Raw genomic sequence first — 23,089 nt, forward strand, 5'->3', positions numbered from 1 at the left:
AGGAGTGGACTGTCTTAGGATTATGGACTCACGATCGGTCTGAGTTCGGGTTACTGTGATGACAGGTGACACAGTCAATGGACAATGCAGAGGTTTATTGGCGGCAAGGCCAATGAGAAGTTATTAGCAATGTCATGGCAGAAGATCAAACTTACAATTTGTTGAACTAGCTTCCCAGTGCCAGGGGCTTCCCATCTTTATGCTAGCATCCCTTAGTAATCCAGCTTCCTATCTTCTAGAAATAGAATCTCCTGAGTTTTCACTGGTCACATGACCTCACAGCCAAAGACTAGATTTCCCAGATCCCCTTGCAGTGAGGCATGACTGGCTAACCCCTGGCCAATGGGTGTGAGCAGAGGTGCTACATGCAACTTCTTGGCTGTGTCCTTAGGAGGAAACTGGCTGACCTCCACTCCTTACTTCACTACCTGCCAGCTAAAGAATGGACCTCTCCAGTGAGCCATCTCTGCCTTTGGAATTGAGGTCACATCCTGGTGTACAGTAGAATCACAAGACAGAGATGCCTCAGTCCCCGCAGAACTGCTTGAAGCAGAACTTGTCTATGTCCCCAGCTGAGATTTTATATGCAAGAGAAACAAGCATCTGTTATACTTTGGACAATGTTGTTTTGATCTCCATTAAAGCAGCCAAGCTAATATTTACTAAGACGAGAGAAATCTCCTGCATTGTGTTTCCTTATGGAGAAACTTCCTTTAGAGGAACACTCTTGGCTTCTCCGGCTCCCTCACTTAATCCTCTCTGGTGTGGTTGAACAGCTTCCCCTCAAAATTCATGTCTGCTGGGAACCTCAGAATATGATCTTGTTTGGAACTGCAATCTTTGCAGATATAATTAAGGTAAAGATCTAATGAGCTCATGTGGGATCAGGGTAGACGCTGCATTCAATGAGAGAATGTCCTTAGCAAAGATGGAAAAGGACCCAGAGACGCAGAGGAGAACAGCAGGTGACGATGGAGGCAGAGACTGGAATGATGCGCGTATAAACCAAGGGACACAGGAAGCTATGAGAGAGGCCCGGGTTCTCCCTCAGAGCCTTCAGGAAGGACTGACCAACCCCACTGACACCTGCTTTCAGAACTTCAGCCTCTAGAACTGTGAGAGAATACACTTCTGTTGTCCTGTCTCCAAGTTTGTGGCAATTTGTTGCAGCAGACCCAGGAAACTAACACAGGCTCTGAGAGGAGGGATGGCTGTTGGATGGGTGGGTTTGGCAGACAGAACTGGATCTGCCTTCCCCTGCAGCCCTGTGCCCCCAAAATGGCCCCCAGAAAGCCAACCTCTCTTCTCCTGCAGGGAATGCAGAGGGCTGTCTCTGATTCTAGAATGCAGGGTTTAGCGCGCCCCTCTGTCTACAGATCTGCAGCTGTACTGCTTCCCATCGTCGGTGCAGTGCGGTCATCAAGATCATGGCCTCTGAAACCAGGCTACCAGGACCCAGTCCTACTTCCCCATCTATTAGTTGTGTGGTTTTGGGTAAATTAACTAAAATGCCATTGGCATCTTCATCCGTTAAAAGGGGATAATGATAGTACCTACCTCACGAAACTGTTGAGAGGACTAACTTAGCTATATCAAGACATGCTTACAACACAGACCGACAAACACTAAGTGCTGAGTCAGTGTTAGCATTTAACTAGTGGTGATCAGCTATGTTATTATCTGACTCTGCTATGTCTCAGTTAATTTTTAACTTAAACTGGGAATGTAGGTATTATTTTCTGACTCCCCTCAACCTCAACCTCAACCTTTACTGTATTGAATCTTCATTAACCTCCTTCTGCAGACAAAGAAACCAAATCTGAGAGAGATGAAATGGTAGCCCACAGTCACCTTCTGGGTCCTTCTTCTCCACCTACCCTGGCAGCTCAGACAACCCTGTGGTCTGGTTGTTGGGGTCCTAGGCTCCGGTTAGCAGGCCCTGGAAGGTCCCTTTCCTGGACCCAAGGTAACAGGGCTGGAGCCTGGTAGGACCTCCTTGGGCCAGCAGTCCTGATCGGCTGCTCAGTGTGCTGAGCTACGCAGCTTGGGGCCACGTGAAGATCCCGCAGACCATGTCCACACAAGACTAGACTGCTCTTCAGCCCTATGGGGCCATCTCTGCAGCGAGAGCTGTGCTCCAGGGAAAGCAAGTTGTCTCTGCAGATGTGCCCCTCCGTCTGGGGCTCCCAGACCCATCCTGGGTGAGAGCAGCAGGTTTAGTCTCAGGAACCAGCGGTTTACCACATGCTGAATGAAGCCCTGTCACTGGGAGGATGGAAGTCCTTGGGCCCAAGTGTACAGATGGTGGGGAGGAAAAGTCTCAAAGGGACAAGGGGAAGGGAACTAGCTGAGGATCTATTGTCTGCCAGGCGCCGTCCGAGGTGCTTCATGTTTGATGTTACATCTGATCCTCAAAACAGTCCTCTGCCATAAACCCATTATAAGAGATGTGGAAACTGAGGCTCAAAGACCTGAAATCACTTATCTAAGCTATGTAGCCAGGAAACATTGGAGGTACCCAGGTTTGCCTTAATTTTTTCTTTGACAACACAGGAGAATCAGACATGCCGTCTTCACTCTGAGCAGGGAGAGTCTTTTGGGGTCTGACCTGAGCCAGAGGGGCCTGGAGCCCCGGAGCAGGTTCCCCTGGGTCATGCTCCGTGCACACTGCAGCCATACATCTCCAGCATCAGTGGTGCTGCTGCGTTTGGATGGCCCTCTACACTCCGTGGAGGACTTAGACCTTGATTCTCTCCTGTGAGGTGATGCAGGTCGAGACAAGCTCCACCTGTGATCTCACTGAAAGATTCCAGATCAGGAACCTCTTCCAGGCCTGAGCGACTAGAGTGTGCTCTGCTTGCTAACAGACTTTCATCAGCAAATTCAGCCACCCTTCCTCATGTCTGCTGTGTGTTGCCAGGCATGATGCTAGGGGGAGGGTCTCCAGAGAGGAATCAAAAAGCCCCTGCTCTTGAGAGTTTATGAGCAAGAGGGAATGAGAAGCCTGGTAGCATAAGAATGACGAAGGGGATGGGTGCTAGCACTTACTAAGCATTTACTATTGGCTGTTCTGAATGACTGATGCTTATCATCTCATTTAACCTTCACAAAACCCTATTATTTTATTCAAGAGGAAACTGAGGCACGGAGAGATTGGAATTACTAGAAAGAGGCAGACAGGAATGCAAACTCAGACAATGAACTCAATTTTATATGCAGGCAGTAACTAATTTGCCCAGGATGTGTGGAGAAGTCAGTTCCATCTTCACAGAGGAGTTAATACCAGCGTAGGGTTTTGCAGGATGCATAGGAGTTTGCCAGGCAGAAACTAGGTGAGTGTGGATCAGGAAGTTTTAGAAGTAAAGAGAGAAAAGCACACTCAATGGTGGAGAGGTTCAAAACAGAGTGGTGTGCAGAAGGAATCCCAGGTAGTTCAGTATGTCTAGAACACAAAATCAAGGAACAGGAATGCAGGAAGGGATACAATTTCAGAAATGAGGTTGCAGAAGGAAAAGGGACCAGCTCTTGGAGAATCATGAATGTGAGGCATAGAAGCTAAGATTCTCCACCCCACTATTAATCAAACATGGGGTTTATTCATTTCATGCAGTGACGTTTGGGGGAAAGTATTCCAGGCTGGCATAGCAGTTGAACAGTGTCATCAAGGTCCCAGGTTCCTTTTCCCTTACAGTTCCGTCATCCTTAACATTTTCCTCCAGTTGCAAGATGGTGGCTGCACCCCCAAGCAGTCTATCTGTGTTCAAGGTAGGAAGAAGCAGAAAGGGTAAACAGCAGAAGTCTGATCTTTGTGATAGGAGCTCAAACTCCATTCATTTTGTGCCCACTGGGGACCCACTGAAGAGTCCAAGGCAGGGCAAGAGATGATAACGATGCCGGTTAACGCATACTGAGCACTAACCACCCCAGGGAATGTTCTACATTATACACGTCACCTTACACATGTCTCCACAGCTAATCCTCAAAGCACCCTCAAGACACACAGGTTCGTGTCCATCCGTGCTCAAGCTCAGTCATGGCCAACTTTTTGTGACCCGATGGACTGTGGCCCGCCAGGCTCCTCTGTCCATGGGGATTCTCCAGGCAAGAATACCAGAGTGGGTTGCCATTTCCTCCTCCAGAGGACGTTCCTGACCCAGGGATCCAACCCGTTGTCTCCTGTGTCTCCTGCATGGCAGGTAGATCCTTCACCTGCTGAGCCATCAGAGAAGGAAGATGCAGGTACGTCCCCATTTAAAAATGGGGCGACGCAGAGAGGTTAAGAAAATCACCTACTGCTGCCCAGGCAGAAGAGGCAGAAACTGAGAGGTCCGGCTTTGAGTCTTGCTTTTAATCACCATGTTTGCCTGCATTTTAGAAAGTGTACTACTTGCGAGTGTGGAGGCAGCGAGTCCAGTGCAGAGGCTGAACTCTCCAGGTGGAGAGAATGGGACCCTTGCAAGGATGAAGAATGGGGGCAGGCAGGAGGGGAAGGGGAGGACCTTACGACTGTCTGACTCTCCCCTCCCTAAACCAGGCTCCTCTGTGTCCGCAGGGCCCAGAGGAGCACGGAGGCCAGGGGCACCAGTGCTGGGCAGCTGCAAGGACTCTGCAAAAAGAGTCACAGCGTGGCGGCAGGCAGAGCCTGCCACAGGCCTGACTTTCACGCTGACACCCACATCACTGTTGTCGTTCGTGTGCAGACTCTCACCCCAGACAGTGCCAAGGCCCAGAAAAGCAGGAAGCGGTGTGCAGAGGTGGGGCCACAGTTAGATCACTGTCTTGTGCCTGGCAGATGGGAGCAGGGTGATGCTGATGTCTGCAGCTGACGGGGGCCCACGTGGAGGGGGCAGGACAATGACTCAGGGGCTCAAAAAGCCCTGGGCTCCCGTCCCAGCTGGATCTTCAGTTAGTGGTGACTTCAAGCCACCTCTCCAGCATGCATCTCCCCTGCCTTCGGTGAGCTGCCAGGATGCAGAGGCGAATCCCACCACCCTGACATCAGGGAGTTCCCAGTCTCCACAGCACTGGCGCCAGTGATCAGTGCTGAGATATGGGGAAGCATAGAGGTCATAGTGGGGGTCCAGGGCAGTGAGCAGATGCTAAACCAGGCTGGGAGGTCCAGGTGGGCTTCCTGGAGGAAATAACTACCAACCTGCATTCCATAAGATAAGAGTTGGCCAGGCAAAGAGGAAGGGAGGGTATTCCGTTAAATAAGAACCAAATGGGCTAAGGCGAATGGACAGAAAGCAAGGCACATAGAGGAGTCTTCAGGAGGAACCAAGCCTCTTCTGTTTCACATCACACTTGCGGCTCCTAGCATCCCAGTGGCTGGTACACACAATATTGGCTGCGGAAAGCAGGGCTCCTAGCGCTTGCGGCAGATTGATCACAAAACTGTCACAGGTCTTCCCCTCCTCGTATTCTTGGCCATTTGCACTGTGACTGCAGATCCTGTTATCAAGAGGCGAAGACTATTTCCCCCTCTGTTAAATCTGGGCTGACAGTGTAACTTGCTTTGGCCAATAGGATGAGGCAAGCTGGTGACACATGAGTTCGGAACTCACATCTTCCCTCTCTCTTGGCGTTGGGCTCAGCTGCCCGCTTACTTTACTGGATGACAAGAGGCACATGGCCCAGTGACCTTACCCCCACCCCTCCATGGCCCCAGACGACTATCAGTCCTGGGCCCCTCCACCAGCTGACCCAGAGTGACCAAGTCACACCTTTTTGCCCGGGACTTTCCTAGTTTTAAATGAAATGGTCTATATCCAAGAAGGCTTTCGGTCCCAGGCAAACAGGGACGGCTAGTCATCCTAGCTGACTCATTTGAAAAGACCCTGATGCTGGGAAAGATTGAGGGCAGGAGGAGAAGGGGACGACAGAGGATGAGATGGGTTGGATAGCTTCACTGACTTGATGGACATGGGTTTGGGTGGACTCCGGGAATTGGTGATGGACAGGGAGGCCTGGTGTGCTGCGGTTCATGGGGTCGCAAAGAGCTGGACACGACTGAGTGACTGAACTGAACTGAACTGAACTGAGTCATCCTAAGCGGACCTTAGATGCATGAACAAGCCCAGTCAAGTTTTACGCAGATCAGCAGAGCTGCCTGTGACCCATAGATGAGGATGCAGTCATAAATGCTGCAGTTTTAAAGCACCAAGTCTGTGGTTTTTAAAGTGCCAAGTTTGTTACACAGCGATGGATAACAGATAAGCTGGTTCACTGGGGATGAGGCTCAGGTTCTCAGCTTCCGTAGCAGTTGGGAACCAACTAAGCTTCTCTCCGGGAGTGTGGTATCGAGTGGGTCATGACAGGGAAGACACTGACACTCAGAGAGGTTAAGTCACCTGCTCAGGATCACAGAGCCAGTGGGTACTGGCAACGGAATGCAGCCCCAGGCCTCTGACCTTCCCCTTCCACCATGCTTTCTCTGTGTAATCAGCACATTTGTGCTGCAGTAACCGGAGGCCCCCCAGAGATTGTTAATTTAACAAATCTCTGGTCATGCTACAGCTCTTGTGATGGTTTTCTTTACTAGATCCAGTGTCAGACCACGTTATACGCTCTCTCCCACATGAAGGATGATGGGACTCACACTTAACCGCAAGCCACAGCCAGTCTGACCATGGTCAGATGCCAGGGCAAAGGCAACACTGTCAGGCAGCAGAAGACATGTGTTCAGAACATCCTGACACGCAGGTGGAAAGCCACACTGGCTTTTTATCACACACACGAGGAGCTGGGGGACACTGATTGTAGTTTTAATTCTGACACATACCTGCTGCATGACCTTGGGCAAGTCCCTGCCCTTCTCTGGGAGACTGGGTACCAATTGATCATTTGAAACTGGTACCATTCACTGTAAATTGAGGGCAGAACATGGGGTGGGCACCTTTGAACCCAGGACCAAGTACAGCGCATTACAGCTGCTCAAAGAATGCTCACCGATCACATGTCATAGCAGGATGTCTTCTTTTCTGCTGATAGAGCAAGAAAGCCATCTTGCAGAGGGCAGGGGGCCCTGACATTAATTTGGAAAAAATGTAAGTTTCTTTCCCGTCATTCCAAGGAAGAATGAGAATGAGACAGGACTTTGTTTCTTGGGTCTGGGGTTTGCCCCTAAAGAGAACTGGCTGGCCTTGAGGGCATGGCAACCCACTCCAGTTTTCCTGCCTGTAGAACCCCCACAGGCAGAGGAGTCTGGTGTGCTACAGTCCATGGGGTCTCAGAGTCAGATATGACTGAGCGACTAAGTACGCACACATTGCACTCCCATGAGTGCTTCATGTTCACTTCTAAACACTTCTGGGATGGTGGGACTTTGGCAGTGTTAGGAGGAGAACGCTGCTAAGGGACCTAGTGGTCTCAGAAGTCTAGTGGGAAACATCAGAAGCAAAATTTAGCACCAAGAAGACCCCTCTCCTTCCAAGAGTCTTGTAGGCTTGGTTAGGAAGCTGGGCAAATGAGACTTTGCTACCCTGGGAGACCTAGGGGCCAGTACCTATTCATAAGGCATAATGGTACTAACTACAGTAGTGGATTGAACGAAACAGAGCTTTTCAATACCTGCATGGTATTACAGGCTGAATTGGGTCCCTTCAAATTCAGATGCTGAAGTCCTGACCCTCAGGGCATCGGAACATGACCTTATGTGGAAATAGGCTCACTGCAGATATAGTCAAGATGAGGTTATATCAGAGTAGCTTGTGTTAGTCACTCAGTTATGTCCAGCTCTTTGCAACCCCATGGATTGTAGCCTGCCAGATTCCTCTGTCCATGGGATTCGCCAAGCATGAATACTGGAGTGGGTTGCCATTCCCTTCTTTAGGGGATCTTCCCAATCAAGGGATCGAACCCGGGTCTCGTGCACTGCAGGTGAATTCTTTACCATCTGAACTACCAGGAAGTCCTGATCAGAGCAGGGTGGGCTCCAAATCCAATATGACTGATGTTTTTATAAAAAGGAGAAATTTGGAGGCAGACACTCACACAGGAAGAATGCTATGTAGAGATAAAGGCAGGGACTGGAAAGATGCTTCTACAAGGCAAAGAATACCAAGGATGCCAGCAAACCACCAGAAGCTGGGGGAGAGGCAAGCAGATTCTCCTTCACAGCCCCCTGGTCACTCCTTGCTCTCTGACTTCAAGCCTCCAGACAATAACTTCCTGTTATTGAAGTCACCCAGTTTGTGATACACGGTTGTGGTAGACCCAGCAAACTAATCCAGGAAGCGCAGTGTGAGACCACCGAGCGGGGTGGGGTGGCAGAGGTTGTAGAAGTGTCCTTGGTGCTAGGATAAGCTGGGAAGGCAAACAGGGGAGGGAACCATAAGAGAACAATCAGGACTTGCATCAGTCTGTGTGTGAAGGCTCAAGTCAGTTTAAACTTGTCTCGAGAAATAAGGGCTGTGATAGAACTCTCCCTGGCTTCAAAGCATCACTTTTTCATACAACATTATGAAAATAAGTGGTGAGTTGGAAGGAATTACGAAGGTCAGAGAGACCCCCTGCTCTGTTTTACAGGTAAGGAGATGAAGACCTCAATGGTGGAGTATTTTTGCCAGCATCCACAAAGGGATAGAGTAAGGACCAGAACCCAGGCATCCACAGCTGTCGTTCTCCAAATCTCGACGTGCAGCATCCAGCCAACATACAGAGGCTGGAATTTGTGTGAAATGCAAAAGCCTCTGTGGGCACCACTGTATATTTAGACATTCTCAAGAAGGGAAGGCGGCTGCAACGTGGATATTTTCATTTTCACAAACCACTCCAGAAGCCAGGATGAGTGAGGACTGTTTTTTAAGACTGTCTCCCTTGAGGTTAACCTAGCCAAGGAAACGCTGTAGAGCAGGGAGCCACTGTTTAATACCTAACAAAGTTCTGATCTGTGAATGCATTAACCACTGGGTTTTCCTAAACGGAGAATCCCCACAGGGCTATGAAGTCTGGTGATTTAGAAATCACTGAAGACTGGGGGAGGGTTGGAGTGAGGAGGAGGAGGAGGAGAGAGGAGGAGGGGAGAGGGGTACAGGGGAATGGGGGTGGGGATGGGAACTGGGGGGAGGACATTATGGGAACAGAGTCCCATTCTGGAGCTTCAAAGCACAGAAGGTGAATCAGACAGCACAAGAATATAATCTAAAATAATCATGCAAGTTAATGAGCAGAGAAGATTCAGTTTTGGGACAAGTCTTCATTAACATAGCTAATGTTGATTGATGCTTTACATTCGTGTACTATTTCACACATTGCAAAGCACTTTCCCAACAGTTCTCAACAAGCTCAAAACTTCTAAGTTTAGGTGACCTGGTACTTTATCATCCGAAGCGTGTCACCTTTGAGGTTGAAAGGAAGCATTCTGAACAATTATGGTGGGTCAGCAGGTGTAAACCAGAACTGTCCCAGGCAAACAGGAATGTATGATCAGTCCATGACAAGCCTCCAAAAGAGACTGAGTACCCCAGGGACATCATCATTCATCCATTCACCCCAAACCTGCCCTTCTCTGTCTACTTTACCTCTGTCTATTCAGTGGCTCAAATAAAAACCCAGATCCCCCACAATTCTTCTTCCTTCATCCCTTGTCTTCCTTCTCCACCCAACCCCCTGCCCCAACTCTAATCCATCAGTAAATCCTGATAACCCCAACTACAAGTTATCCCCCACTTGTTCTCCTGTGTCTTTCTCCTCTGACATCACCCTGATCTTAGCATCATCATTTCTCACGTGGACAGCAGCAAAAGCTTTCTAATCCATCTCCCTACTTCCACACATGTTCTTTTCACAATCCATTATCCGAAAGGCAACAAGAGCAATTTTTCAAAAATGTAAATCTGATATGTTTCTCCCTTTCTCAGAATCTTCTAGCAGCTCTCTACTATGAAAGTGAAAGGTGCTCAGTTGTGTCTGACTCTTTGCAATCCCGTGGACTATACAGTCCATGGAATTCTCCGGGCCAGAATACTGGAGTGGGTTGCCTTTCCCTTCTTCAGGGGATCTTCCTAACCCAGGGATTGAACCCAGGTCTCCTGCATTGCAGGCAGATTCTTGACCATCTGAGCCACCAGGGAAGCCCAAGAATACTGGAGTGGGTAGCCTATCCCTTCTCCAGTGTATCTTCCTGACCCAGAAATAGAACCGGGGTCTCCTGCACTGCAGGCAGATTCTTTACCAACTGAGCTATTATAGAATAAAAAAGCTAAACTCCTTATCTTGACTCTATGTCATTGTTCAATAAGTATGTGATAAATAAACAAACAGTCAAGAAGTATTTGCTGAGTATCTTCTATGTACAATTAGCCCTCAACTGGCAGGTTTCACACCTGTTAGTGGATAAAAAATTTGGGGAGGGATTCCAGAAAGTTCCCCCAAACAAGACTTGAATTTGCTGTACTGACAACTATTTACATAGCATTTACATTGTATTTACAACTACTTACATAACATTGTTGTGTGTGTGTGTGTGTGTGTGTGTGTGTGTGTGAGTGTGAGTGGCTCAGTCGTGTCCAATTCTTTGTGAGCCCATGGACTGTAGCCCGCCTGGGTCCTCTGTGCATGGAATTCTCCAGGCAAGAATACTGGAGTGGGTTGCCATTTCCTTCTCCAGGGGATCTTCCTGACCCAGGGATTGAACCCAGGTCTGTCACACTGCAGGCAGATTCTTCACTGACTAAGCCACTAGGGACTATTATTTACTATTGGCTCAGTGGTAAAGAATCCACTGTTAATGCAGGAGACAGAGGTTCAACCCCTGTGTAGGGAAGATCCCCTGGAGAAGGAAATGGCAACCCACTCCATATTCTTGCCTGGGGAATACCATGGACAAAGGAGCCTGGCAGGCTACAGTCCATAGGGTCCCAAAAGAGTAGGACATGACTTAGCGACTAAATGAGAACATAACATTTCCATTGTATTAGGTATTATAAGTACTGGAGATGATTTAAAGTACAGAGGAGGATGCGGTAGGTTATACTGCAAAGACTACACCATTTTAGATAAGGGACTTATGTATCCTGAAATTCTGGAATCCACAATGGGGAGGTGGTCTTGGAACTGACCTCCCCACCACCTGTCCCCTCGAAGATATTGAGGGACAGCTGTGCTAGACTTATGCAAGGCATACCTTATAGCTTCTGGGTGACCCATGTCACTGTCGGGAAGGAAACATCTCTCTAATTCTGGATATTTCTTTTCCCATGAAGGAGCCTCCTAGCCCCTCTCTGCCCCTCTACTCACAGGGAGTGGAATGAGTCACACTGGTGGTAAAAACTGAGGCAGAAGGAACTGGGCAAGCTCAGCTCAGTGCCAGTCTTCCTCCTCTTGGCAGCTTGCAACGCTCTTTGCGAACCCTCCAGGGGTCTGGCTCTTCCTCTGCCCCCACCCAGCACTGCCCGTGACCAGGTGGGTCAGTCTGCCTAATCCTGGATCCAATTATCAAGTCAATTTGGCTCTCATACCAAGCCAAGTAATTCATTACCAGTAATGAACATGATATTTTGGCTTCCATCTGCCACCCTCTGTTTATTTCTCAATTTGTTCAGAGCTCAGATGGAAAGAAGGGTGCTATTTACTGGCTCCCCCTCAAAGACCTTGAGTATCCTGTGAGAAATCGGAGAAACTGACTGCATAAAGCCTGGTACGGAGCCCCTGGCAACCCAAGGGCGTTACAATCTGGGACTGGAGAAATAAAAGCTGTAACAGTGCACTCGGCGGCTGAGCAAGGATCATGCGGGGCTCATGGTGAAAACTGAAGTACAAATTTAGTACCAGCATTTAGCCCAGAAAAACATCTTCAGGAATGAATCACAAAGGGACTATCGTCATTTGTGCAAAGAGACAGAGGGTTATATGGGAAAAGGTGGCTAGAGATTCTAGTTTGTGTTTACGAAAACAGATGGCCTTTATGAAATACAGAAAGCCCAAACAAAAGCATCATTTAATTCCAGGAGTCAAGAGATTTTTCTATTGACATCTCATCAAAAACCCACCTTTTAGGCTTTTTAACCCCCTGGAGAATTCATAAATAGCACTTCTTGAAATAAAGGCAAAACAGTTTTCATAAGGATGTAAGTTACATAAGATTATCTTGCTTCCTCCCCCGCTCCCACCTCATCCTCCCTGTGTCTGTTCTTTGCCCAGATGCTACTGAAAACCTTCAGAAACTGCGCTGGGAGAGGCTTACAGAGGTGCCAAATGTGAAACCCAGTTCACAATGCTCCCAGGGGAGGGACTTCCTGACTCATACATTCTTATGTCTTGGATACTTCCAGAGCAGGCAAAAGACAGGGTTAGAATTTTGATTTCATTTCCTTACCAGCTCTCCCACCCCCCGCCCGCCCATTTTTCTGCAGCACAATCTGGCACGCAGAACTTCCCCAACCAGAGATGGAACTCACGCCCCCTGCAGTGGAAGTGTGTAGTCTTAACCACTGGACTGCCAGGGAAGTCCCTCATTTCCTCACCATCTTTAATTTCTTTTTCCTCAATCAAGGCTTCCCTCAGTCTTCAGAGCCTGATTTGAAATAAAAGCTTGATGTCCCTGCTTCTGTCCATGGCTCTCCCGGTCAGATGTTTCAATGTGCCTGTCCAGAGCCTTCCTGCCGTTTTCCAGCCTGTGTGATGCCCTGGGAGGCCCCTCTTTTACCTGCATCAGTGGCTGCAGCTGGGTTCAACCAACGGGAGCCCTGGCAGGAGGCAGAGGTTGGGAAGCGAGTGAGGTTGGGGTATTTATTCTCCTGGCAAGCTGGCTGCAGGGCTGTGGGTTGGCAGTGGCTGTGTTCCTGTGGGGGCGGGCACAATTCTTTGGGGTAGCCCTTTGCTAGAGCTGCAGCTAGAGCTGCTAGACAGCTACAGCTGTCTCCAGGTCCCAGGGCCGGCTCCCTCCCTCCACCCATCAGGCTATGCCAGGCCACAGCTCCCAGCTGTTGCTAACCCCAGGGGGCTTCACCACCCATCGTGGTTGCCCCCAATCCTGCCATATATAAGAACAGCCCCTTCCTCACACCCCTCCCTTAATTATCCCTTAAAACAAATGCCATTGTTTCTTGCCAGGACCCCAACTGATAACACAACAGCTCTATGTCAGTATCTATGTGGTCTTTGACTCCAAGGCAAAACTTCTATTTCTTGCTTCCCTTCCTCATCAAACTGCTTGAACAAATGCCCCAGAAGGTTTGAGCTCAGAAGGGCTTCCTAGACTGTCCAACCGGCTGTTACCTATGACTTGATTTTTAGAGGTCAGTTTCTCAAAATACAGCAAAAACCTGTGAACATGTTGAATTCCAATAACCCAGAAATTCTAACAGTTCTAAAAACTACCCCAAGGAATCCCTGGATTTATATAAAGATGTTTCCAAGAGTGATATTAAAAGTACATAATGATATGAGCATCCCTTAATGGAAACAGAGCAGACTGGATTACTGTATCAGTGCCAACTGGCTGAATATTGGCACTGGGCACTCACTGCAATAGTGAACACAGAACAGAAGAAAAGCAGGAAACAACCTGAATGTCTAACAGCAGGAGAAATGTAAATACACTCTGGTGTTCTGTAGGATAAAATACTACACAGCCTTTCAAAATGATTCTGAACATGAATATTCAGTGATGTCTGTGCTGTGCCGTGCTTAGTCACTCAGTTGTGTCTGACTTTGTGACCCCATAACTGTAACCCACCAGGTTCCTCTGTCCATGGGGATTCTCCAGGCAAGAATACCAGAGTGGGCTGCCATGCCCTCCTCCAGGGGATCTTCCCAACCCAAGGATGGAACCCAGGTCTCCAGCATTGCAGGCAGATTCTTGACCATGTGAGCCACCAGGGAAGCCCAAGAATTCTGGAGTGGGTAGCCTATGCCTTCGCCACGGGATCTTCTCGACCCAGGAATAGACCGCGGTCTCCTGCACTACAAGCAGATAGCAGATTCTTTACCAGCTGAGCTATCTGGGAAGCCCATATATTATACACATTGTTAAATGAAAAAAGCAGATCACAAAATTTAATACAGAGTGTGGTTCTATTTTTAGAAATTAACAAAAGGTGATGTGTGTCTCTGTGTGTGTGCTTACACAGCAGAAAGAGCAACAGTCTTTATTCTGATGTGGTTCAGTTCAGTTCAGTTGCTCAGTCATGTCTGACTCTTTGCGACCTCATGAACTGTAGCACGCCAGGCCTCCCTGTCCATCACCAACTCCCGGAGTTCACTCAAACTCATGTCCATCAAGTCGGTGATGCCATCCAGCCATCTCATCCTCTGTCATCCCCTTCTCCTCCTGCCTCCAATCCCTCCCAGCATCAGACTCTTTTTCAATGAGTCAACTCTTCGCATGAGGTGGCCAAAGTATTGGAGTTTCAGCTTTAGCATCAGTCCTTCCAATGAACACCCAGGACTGGTCTCCTTTAGAATGAACTGGTTAGATCTCCTTGCAGTCCAAGGGACTCTCAAGAGTCTTCTCCAACACCACAGTTCAAAAGCATCAATTCTTCAGTGCTCAGCTTTCTTCACAGTCCAACTCTCACATCCGTACATGACCACTGGAAAAACCATAGCCTTGACTAGACAGACCTTTGTTGGCAAAGTAATGTCTCTGCTTTTGAATATGCTGTCTAGGTTGGTCATAACTTGCCTTCCAAGGAGTAAGCGTCTTTTAATCTCATGGCTGCAGTCACCATCTGCAGCGATTTTATGTGATAGGATAACCTAATTTTTTCTTCTCTTCCATTTGCTCATCTGTAGTTTCTAAATTTTCAAGAATAGATAATTTTTAAATAAGAAAATACGACACTGAATGTTTTTAAATTCACCCACCCAGTTATATAGACGAGCCTAAAATATTGGTTAGGAGTCTCTGATTCTTAACTGTTTGCTGAATGCACTGCCCACAGGACTGATCATTTAAATGATGGCTTCTGGTCTCCCTAGACATGCTCGACATTTCAGCACAGCAAGATGCAGACTCCTAGGCCGTCTTACACTCCACCACCTCCAGCTCTGCGCCACGGCCACTGACTCTCTGCCAAGAGAAAGACGAGCCCCAAGCCGAGACTGTTGCCTGAATTCTTGGCAGCCATTCTCCGACATTCTCTCTCCTGAACACTTAATATATTCCTAGCAGATTGACTGCATGTTATTAATAACTATATAGTCTGTCAATCAACACATCTTCTGAGAGAAAGTTTCCAAGTCAGTCATGTTAAAAACCCAATTAAAAAAAAACGATTTAAAAGACATTCTTTCTCAACAGTACTTTTAATTATTTGACACCTAATTATTTACTCCTTCATTTTTACTCTGCCTCCTTCTCCAAGACTCAAGGAAGCTAATTAGCCAAGATGAAGCTGCATGCGCATTCACGGATACGTGCAGACAAGTTTCTATACACGCATGTAGATGTAGGGTTTAGTATACAGTATAAATAGTGGAAGGGGCTTCCCTGGTAGCTCAGTGGTAAAGAGTCCGCCTGCAATGCAGGAGATAGGGATTTGACTCCTGGGTCAAGAAGATCCCCTGGAGGAGGAAATAGCAACCCACTCCAGCATTCTGGCTTGGAAAATTTCATGGGCAGAGAAGACTGGCAGGCTACAGTCCCTGGGATCACAAAAGAGTCGGACGTGGCTTAGCGACTAAACAACAACAACAAAATAGAGTATATAGTACACATTTAGTAGTAATGGTATAGTATTAGTAAACGAAATACAATCACATCCATTTTATTCATCCAAGAAGGGAAGGCATGGGCTAAAGGAAGCTGCTAGCATCCTTCTCCCAGATTAGAAATATAAGTGGGAGTTTGCTGGTTCCTTGCTTGAGAAGTTCACTGTGTCATTATCTTCCACCTTGACCCTGCTACTGAATTCTCTGCTCTGGGTCTCAGCCATATACTGCTCACCCCCACACCCATGCCAGGCTCATCTTCATGATAAGCAGACATAATCATGCTACCTCCATGCCCTCAGATGGCCATCTACAGCCTAGAATGGTTGCTTTTAATTAATTGCTTAAATACCTTTTTTTTTTTTTAACCAGTGGGAATTTTCTCCCTAAAATGGAATTTATATTGGTGCTCAGTATACAGACAGATACAAGAAGAATTGCTCTAATTAAAATAAGAGTGAGGGGTTGCAGCCCCCTTGGGCTTCCATGGTTTTCAGATCTACCGCATCCACTGTCCTACACATAATTGCCTTAGTGCTAAGCTCTAGTGGATATTAGACCATTTTTCTTTTCGTTTTTTTTTTCCCCTCCTCAATTCCTTTGTGAAGCTTCAGTGAGCACCTATTGGTATTGTTTCAGGTTTAGAGCATTGAATGAACAAAGCTTCAATGTGCTAGAATATAATGTGGAAGTCAGACAACAAATATATGACATATCACATGATGGTTAATGTTATGAAGAGAAATAGAGGGGAATAAGAGGGGGAGAGACTGGTGGCAGTGGTCTGCTTCATCCAATGAGGTCAGGGAAGGCCTCCATGAGTAGACGACATGGCTCAGACACCTGCAGGAAGCGAGGCAGTGAGCTCTGCAGTAGCTGGGGGCATTACATGTCCAGCAAGGGCCAGGGGGCTGTGGCTGAAGAGTGCCTGGTGTGTTAGCAGCGAGGCAAGGAGACTGGCGTGGCTGCACTGGGAGGAGCCAGGGAGACAGCGAGATGAGGTCAGGGCATCAGGGTGAGATGCTGCTGTGACAGGTGTGTAGAGCCCTGCCGGACACTGTAAGACTCTGACTTTTCCTCTGAGATGGGGACTCTGGAAGGTTTTGAGCAGAAGAACGATGAGAACAGATGGGAGGGGAGCAAAGAGAAAGCAGGAAGTCCACGTAGGATGCTACTGCAAGAATCCAGGTGAGAAATGACCAGGTGAGGGTGTGAGGGTGATGGGAAGTGGCTCGATTCTTTATTTGCTCGTAAAGGTGAAGCTGACAGTACTTGCTGATGGACTGGATGTGCGATATGGCACATGAAAGGAAAAGAAGAGGCAATAAATCTCTCAGGAAATTAGCCTGAGCAAAGCAAGGAATGGAGTTGAGTTACCATGGGAAGAACAGGTTGGTGATGGGGAGGGAGAAAACCTGGGAACGGGCTTGAGTGTGTTGGGTTTGAAAAGCACTATTACCCATTTGGGTAGATGTGTGCATTAGGAGTTCAGGACAGAGCTCCAAGCTGCAGATAAAAATCTGGGAGCCATCTACATTTAAATCCCTTTCACCTGCTTATTTAACTTATATGCAGAGTACATCATGAGAAATACTGGGCTGGAAGAAGCACAAGCTGGAATCAAGATTGCCGGGAGAAATATCAATAACCTCAGATATGCAGATGAGAAGGAAATGGCAACCCACTGCAGTGTTCTTGCTTGGAGAATCCCAGGGATGGGGGAGCCTGGTGGCTGCCGTCTATGGGGTCACACAGAGTCGGACACGACTGAAGCGACTTAGCAGCATGCAGATGACACCACCCTTATGGCAGAAAGTGAAGAGGAACTCAAAAGCCTCTCGATGAAAGTGAAAGAAGAGAGTGAAAAAGTTGGCTTAAAGCTCAACATTCAGAAAACGAAGATCATGGCATCTGGTCCCATCACTTCATGGGAAATAGATGGGGAAACAGTGGAAACAGTGTCAGACTTTATTTTTCTGGGCTCCAAAATCACTGCAGATGGTGACTGCAGCCATGAAATTAAAAGACGCTTACTCCTTGGAAGGAAAGTTGTGACCAACCTAGATAGCATATTCAAAAGCAGAGACAAAACTTTGCCAACAAAGGTCTGTCTAGTCAAGGCTATGGTTTTTCCAGTGGTCATGTACGGATGTGAGAGTTGGACTGTGAAGAAAGCTGAGCACCGAAGAATTGATGCTTTTGAACTGTGGTGTTGGAGAAGACTCTTGAGAGTCCCTTGGACTGCAAGGAGATACAACCAGTCCATTCTGAAGGAGATCAGCCCTGGGATTTCTTTGGAAGGAATGATGCTAAAGCTGAAACTCCAATACTTTGGCCACCTCATGAGAAGAGTTGACTCATTGGAAAAGAGTCTGATGCTGGGAGGGATTGAGGGCAGGAGGAGAAGGGGACGACAGAGGATGAGATGGCTGGATGGCATCACTGACTCAATGGATGTGAGTCTGAGTGAACTCCGGGAGTTGGTGATGGACAGGGAGGCCTGGCGTGCTGCAATTCATGGGGTCTCAAAGAGTCAGACACGACTGAGCGACTGACCTGACCTGAACTGAACTGAAACCCTAAGAGTGGATAAAATGTCCAAGGAAGCAGAGAGTAGAATGAGAAAGGTCCCTGGACTGGACCCTGGGGCCTCCCAGCATTTAGAGGTTTGAGATTCAGTGCAAGGAATAAAAGAGGCAGAAGAAGCAGTAGGTGGTGAGGTGAGAAAGACCAGGAGAGTCCGGAGGCCCTAAGAACACATGAAGGAAAAACTCAAGAAGGAGGGTCATCATCTGAGTCAAATGGTCAAATCATGCGAGGACCTTGCAATGACCACTGGTTTTAGCAACACGGAGATCCCTGGGGACCTTGACAGGGGCGATGCTGGATGGGAGGAGGGGAGAAACTCCTGAGTGGATTCCTCAAGGGCAGACAGCACCTCTCAGTCATTTCTGCCCCCCCCCCCCCCCGCCCCGTGCCCCTCTCCCACTCAGCACAGTGCCTGGCATGCAGAGGGCAAAAGGATCTAGTGATGGACAAGCCACTTCCTTCATGAAGTCACTAATCTTTTGTATGTCCCTGCTCATGACCCTTAATTTTCACAGAAAAGACCTTGTCCTTTCACATGTGTGTGTATCTGGACCAGGTGAAGGGGTTAGAAGTAGCTGAGAAAGAAAATCAAACAGAAAAATCTCTCTCCTTTGCAAAGGCTCAGTTAGGGCTGCTCTTGTTTACCCAAGACTCCATATTATGCCTACATAATTAGGTCAGTAAAAGGAAGCCAGTGTCTTTGCTCACTTATGTCTAAGAAAATGTTTAATTTTAATAGTAACAGTGATGCTGATCAGAATAAAATAGACTTTGTACGTTTTAGAAGGAGCTATCACATGCATCACCTAAAATTTTCCTCTTTACCAATTATCTCACAACATTTGCAAGTGCTTCTGGTTTGGGCAGTCCTTTAAGCAGCAGGACAAACTGTCTTAGAAAGAGGCCTGCAAGCTGTGGCCAACACCTGTTTTTGTAAATAAGGTTTTATTAGAACGCAGCCATGCCCATGTGTTAGCATATTGTCTCTGGCCGTTTTGGGGCTACACAGCAGAGTTGAGTAGTTGCATCAGAGAATATGCAAAGATGAAAATCTTTACTATCTAGCCCTTTACAGAAAAAGTTGACCAATCTCTGTCTTAAACAAGCTAAACCAGAGGTTCCCAAAACAAAGTGCTCAAGACCACCCATCCCATTGGGATTTGGGAAGAAAATATCTGAACATCTCTCTTTCTCTTTTCAATTTTACAAAAAGAAACATTGTGATCCAGCAATCCCACTGCTGGGCATACACACTGAGGAAACCAGAAGGGAAAGAGACACATGTACCCCGATGTTCATCGCAGCACTGTTTATAATAGCCAGGACATGGAAGCAACCTAGATGTCCATCAGCAGATGAATGGATAAGAAAGCTGTGGTACATATACACAATGGAGTATTACTCAGCCATTAAAAAGAATACATTTGAATCAGTTCTAATGAGGTGGATGAAACTGGAGCCTATTATACAGAGTGAAGTAAGCCAGAAGGAAAAACACCAATATAGTATACTAACGCATATATATGGAATTTAGAAAGAAAAAAAAAAAAGAAAATATCTGAACATCTCTCTTTCTCTTTTCAATTTTACAAAAAGAAACATTGAAGTTTCTTAATGGTTAGTACATAGATTGAGAGCATATCATGGATATAATTTATAAATAAAGATGAAAATGCTAATAATGTACAGTCAAAAACCATTTACTATTAGGGACAGACAATGAACTTATCTGAAGATCAAGCAGGGGATACAAGAGAGGGCTTGACATATAGTAAGCCAAAGGGGCTTTCTTTCCTGGTGGCTCAGACAGTAAAGAATCTACCTGTAATGTAGGAGAACTGGGTTTGATCCCTGGGTAGGGAAGATCCCCTGGAGAAGGGAATGGCAATCCACTCCAGTATTTTTGCCTGAAGAATTCCATGGACAGAGCAGCCTGACGGGCTACAGTCCGTGGGGTCACAAAGAGTCGGACATGACTGAACAACTAACACACACACATACACACACACACAGACACACACAACTAACAGACATACACATAAGCACTCAAAATGATTTGGAGTTAACATTCATTACATGTCCAGCCTGTTTTAAGTGCAGTGCTAAGAGCTTCATATGCATTATCTCACTTAATTCATACAACCCTCTGATGAATTCAGTATTATTACACTATCCCATTTTACAGATACAGAAACGGAGGCTTAGAGAGATTAAGGGTCTCCCCCATGGGCAAACAATGAGGAAACAGTAGCTTTGGGAGTTGAATCAGGATCTCTGACACCAAAGGCTAAGGTCTGAGTTTGTGGATTGCCATGCAGTTCAATGGTGCCATCTTGTATAAATATATTTAGGTACAGACTGATCATTAACCAAGGGAACATGCAAAGGAAAAACAGTGATTTTGCTTTTCAAGCTTCATTACCATGGTTCTAAAAATGCATCTATGGAACCAAAGAGAAGGGGGGATGGATGACCAGAACTTCCCTGTATTGTTGACTGTATCCTATACTTAAACATGCCTGAGTGTGGAGCTACCATAATAGGAATGTGGCCACAGGGGAGGTGATCAGAGCCTGAAATCAGACATGGGTCTTCTCACAGGGGTCTCATGGTACATAAAAACTATTTATCCTCAAGACTGAAGAAGCACTATGGTGCGGTGTCTAGAACACTAGTGAAGTAACCAGGCAGAACTAGATGTTGCTTGATACGGACCCGCAGTGTTGCTTGGTGAGGGCCTTTAATCTCTCTAAGCATCAGGTTTCCCGTTTGCTGACTGAGAATAGCAATGCATGCTGCACAGTGAAAGCCTGCCCGCGGGCGCACTTAACGAATGGTGGTCATGCTGCTTCGTCATGGCTACGCTCCGCTTTGTTTCTGTTTCCAGCAATTTGTATTGTCCTAATATTTTTGTAACAATGCAGTTAAAAATAAATAGGACTAATAGAAAATCTGAATACACTTATATCTATGAAAGAAATTGAATTAATACTTAACAACTTTCTAAATCAGAAAGCTCCAGACCCAGATGGGGTCACTGGTAAATTCTACCAAACATTTAAGGAAGAAATTATACCAGTTCTCTACAATCTTTTCCAGACGACAGAAGCAGAAGGAGTACTTTCTAATTCATTCTACGAGGCTGCTGCTGCCGCTGCTGCTAAGTCGCTTCAGTCGTGTCCAACTCTGTGCGACCCCGTAGATGGCAGCCCACCAGGCTCCCCATCCCTGGGATTCTCTAGGCAAGAACACTGGAGTGGGTTGCCATTTCCTTCTCCAATGCATGAATGTGAAAAGTGAAAGTGAAGTTGCTCAGTTGTGTCCGACTCCTAGTGACCCCATGGACTACAGCCCACCACGCTCCTCCATCTTGGATTTTCCAGGCAAGAGTACTGGAGTGGGTTGTCATTGCCTTCTCCAAAATTGAATCTAGTAATGTATAAAAAGAATTATACAGCACAACTAAATGGAATTTGTCCAAGGTATGCAAGGTTGATCAAACTTTCAAAAACCAATGGATAGATGTAATCTATCACATCAAGAGGCTGAAGAAGAAAAGTCACATGATAGTATCAATACATGTGAAAAAATCTGACAAAATCCAATAGCAATTCAGGATTAAAATTTCTCAGCAAACTAGAAATAGAGGGGAACGTTCTTAACTTGATAAAGAACACCTACAAAAACTCTATAACTAATGTCACACTTAATGATGAGAAACTTGACACTTTTCTGTTAAGATTTGGAACAAGATGAGGACATCCTCTCTCATCATACCAGAAGTTCTAGTTAATGTATTAATGTTAATAAGAAAAGGAAATAAAAAGTATATAGATTGGGAATAAAGAAATGAAATTGTCTTTGTTTGCAGATGACACAATTGACTATGTAGAAAATCCAAAAGAATTCACACCAAAAAACTTCTGAATGACTTCCCTGGTGGTCCAGTGGTTAAGAATCCACCTGTCCACGCAGGGCACGTGGGTTTGATCCCTGGTCCAGGAAGATTCCACAACCTATGGGGAACTAAGTCCATGTGCAATTAGTGAAGCCCATGGGCCCTAGAGCCTGTGCTCTGCCAGAAAAGAAGCCACCACAATGAGAAGCCTGTGCACTGCAACTGGAGAGGAGCCCCTGCTCACTGCACCTACAGAAAGCCTGCACACAGCAACAAAAACTCAGTGTGGCCAAAAACAATAAACAAATATTAAAACAAAAACTCCTGAAACTAACAATCAATTACATCAAGATTTCAAAACACAAGGCTAATATACAAAAGTCAATCATTTTCCTATATGCCGAATGAATGAACAAGTGAAATTTGAAATTAAAAACACATTGCTATTTACAACCACACATCTGAAAAATGAAATACATAGGCATAAATCTAACAAAATATGTACAAGATCTATATGAGGGGGCTTCCCTGGTGGTCTAGTGGTTAAGAATTTGCCTTCCAATGCAAGGGACACCAGTTCGATCCCTGGTATGGGAAGATTCCACATGCCACAGGGCGACTAAGTCCATGTGCCATAACTACTGAGCCCACGTTCTAGATCCCAAGCTCCACGGTAAGAGAAGCCACTGCAATGAGAAGCCCATCACAACAAGGACTGGCTCCCGCTCTCCACAACTAGAGAAAGCCTGCACAGCAATGAAGACCCAGCACAGCCAGAAAATAATCTTTTGTAAAAGATCTTCATGAGGAAAACTACAAAATTCTGATAAAAAATATTAAAGAAGAACTAAATAAATGGAGAGCTATTCTATATTCATGGACTGGAAGACTTAGTATGGTCGAGATGTCAATTCTTCCCAACTTGATATACAGATTCAACAAAATCCC

The 23,089-nt window shown here is 46.5% G+C and overlaps 1 protein-coding gene across 11 annotated transcripts in view; it reads right to left on the reverse strand.

Moving 5' to 3' along the window:
• TENM4 (teneurin transmembrane protein 4) overlaps positions 1–23,089 on the reverse strand; it is a 1,822,236-nt gene that overhangs the window by 525,454 nt on the left and 1,273,693 nt on the right. The gene's annotated exons all lie outside the window — the stretch shown is intronic.

This window comes from Bos indicus x Bos taurus, chromosome 29, assembly GCF_003369695.1.
Source record: "Bos indicus x Bos taurus breed Angus x Brahman F1 hybrid chromosome 29, Bos_hybrid_MaternalHap_v2.0, whole genome shotgun sequence".
In the NCBI taxonomy this organism is placed as follows: Eukaryota; Metazoa; Chordata; class Mammalia; order Artiodactyla; family Bovidae; genus Bos; species Bos indicus x Bos taurus.